Raw genomic sequence first — 2,065 nt, forward strand, 5'->3', positions numbered from 1 at the left:
TTTTTTTTTTTTTTGTACTGGGGATCAAACTCAGGACTTTGTGCTTGCCAGGCATGTACATGCTCACATCGCTGAGCTACCTCCCCGGCTCTTCTAGCATAGACTTCAAACCAGGTTTCCTAAACTGGAGGAGGACTTGGGGTCATAACAGACATAGGGCTGGTTGTCCTCTGAATCACAAACTGAGGAGGTCATCTGATTGTGAGTGTAAGTTTCTCCATGTGTTCTTGCACACTCATAATAGATACAATATAGCAGGGTTCTTGTTTTAATGTTTTTTTGATTGCATGGTTTAAGGATTTTTTTTTTTTGTTTCTTTACACTGAAGCTAAAGGAGAATTACAACAGCAAGGAAAAGACCCTTCTTTGGTTGTTGTAACTCCACAGTGATCCTCAAGCCTCACCTTTTATGACTGGTGAAGCCTCCAGAGTGACCAGAGCAGAGCTGTTGTCATTAGTGATGGCTCACTCTCCCCACAGGTTAGCTAGTTGGGCTGGTCTGGGTCCTGTTGGCTGGTACACTTGCCTGGGGCTTCCGGCTTCAGCCAGCTGTGGTGGATCCAGGACATAACTTCTGCAACTTTATAGCAGTGGAATAGACCAAATGGTAGTGTGGGGCCCATCTCACAGTGAGGGGCCTTAGGGCGGTAGGATTCCACCTTTTAACCAAAACAATCTCTGGATCTAAAGAGGTGGATTGGTCTGTTAAACTTGCAGGCATTTTCTCTTATACACAGCCATGGATTCCTTCTATGGCTATTTTTAAGCCTGTATTTTTCTCCTTAGAGTTAATTTTTTAGCTCGCAGAGATCACTTTTAATTTGACTTATAATTGGGGTGGTCAGCCAAACAAGATTTTGTAAGAGGAATACCCTGTTTGTTTCATGGGGAGTGCACAGAGGAGGGGCATAGGCAGCACTTAACCCACCTAATGTGTGCTTTTTGACAGTATTTTTTTTTAGCAATGTTTGAGTGTCTGGTTTATGTGCTCTACCTTTTTAGAGTTTTGTGGCTGGTAGGATATGTGTAATTTTTATTTTATTTTTAGTGTCTGTGTGAGCTCTTGAACTATCTCAGACACAAACACTACCCCATTGTTTGATCCCAGAGTTAGGGGCAGTCCAATCAAGATGATGTCCTTTAATAGTACATTAGTTGGTTTCCATGCTTTCTCTGCCCTGTTAGGGAAGGCTTCTACCCACCATGAGAAAGTACAGACTGGCACCAGTGTGTATTGATAGCCTCCCACTGAAAGCATCTCAGTGATGTCCACAGGAAAGTTTCTGTATGGGTTATAACCTGCATCTTGGATGCCTGGAGGCCTGGCGGGCTCTTGTTTTAGGTTGTTCTGCAAACAGGCACCGTTTGCAAATACAGAAGTGATGACTTACAGTGTCTCTAGTGCCATTTTTCCTACAAGAGCCTTGGTGGAGCTGCCTCACTAGCCTAGGAGCCACCTCTTCAGGGACAGCTAGTCTCCCATCAGAGATGCTCCGTTCTCCCTTGAAATTAGCCCCAGGCTCCTGGGCAAACCAGGTCATTTTAATTGAAGTACACTTTGAGGTTTCCAGAATTGAGGGTTTGGGGTTGTGGGCCTGCCATAGCAGCTTTTTGGTTTCCTGTGACCTCTGTTATACTAGTCCATTGAGGTCCCCTGCAGTGTACAGCTGCCACTTTCCTTAGTGTCCATACAGCATCCAGTAGCTGCAGAATTGCTTCTTTGTATTTTATCTCCTTCCAGCCAACAGTCAGGAACCCTCTCTATCTGTATGTAGCTCTATGAACAAGCAGTATGGCAAAGGCACTGTAGAATCAGTATAGATGCTCGTTTTTGTCATTCCTAGTAGCAGCCCTCATGAGGGCTGTTAGCTCAGCCCTCTGAGGCTGGGTCTCTCCCACAGAGTCAGAGTCACCAAGGCATAGCCTGCTCATTGGCCCCTGTCCAAAACAAAACTGCTCCTTTCTGTCAAATACTGAGCGTCTAGGTCTCCCCAAGGTTGATCTCAGAGATCTCCATGGCTTGAGAACTCTTCATCCACAATTTCCACACAGTCATGAAGGGGGC

The sequence above is a fragment of the Octodon degus genome, unplaced genomic scaffold, assembly GCF_000260255.1.
Source record: "Octodon degus isolate 3935 unplaced genomic scaffold, OctDeg1.0 scaffold00111, whole genome shotgun sequence".
NCBI classification, from domain to species: Eukaryota; Metazoa; Chordata; class Mammalia; order Rodentia; family Octodontidae; genus Octodon; species Octodon degus.